The sequence below is a fragment of the Penaeus monodon genome, chromosome 22, assembly GCF_015228065.2.
Source record: "Penaeus monodon isolate SGIC_2016 chromosome 22, NSTDA_Pmon_1, whole genome shotgun sequence".
Classification (NCBI taxonomy): domain Eukaryota; kingdom Metazoa; phylum Arthropoda; class Malacostraca; order Decapoda; family Penaeidae; genus Penaeus; species Penaeus monodon.
In genome coordinates, this window is record NC_051407.1 from 32,299,729 (window position 1) to 32,299,958 (window position 230).

Consider the following 230-nt stretch of genomic DNA (forward strand, 5'->3'; position numbering starts at 1 on the left):
CATTTTACAAACTTCTTCCAGCCTTCTTCACGTCTTTACTGCCCGTCTCGTTCTTCTCTCTTTCATCCAGCCTCCCTGCGTTTCCTTCGCCAAGATATATCCTTCCCTCCCACGCACCCTTTGCCTGCTCCCTGTTAATTCCCTTTGATTTATGTCCTTCCTGAAACATTCCTTAGCTGTTCAGTCGCCTCCAGAGTATGGCGAGTTCTCTGTTCTTGTGTGTTATTCGA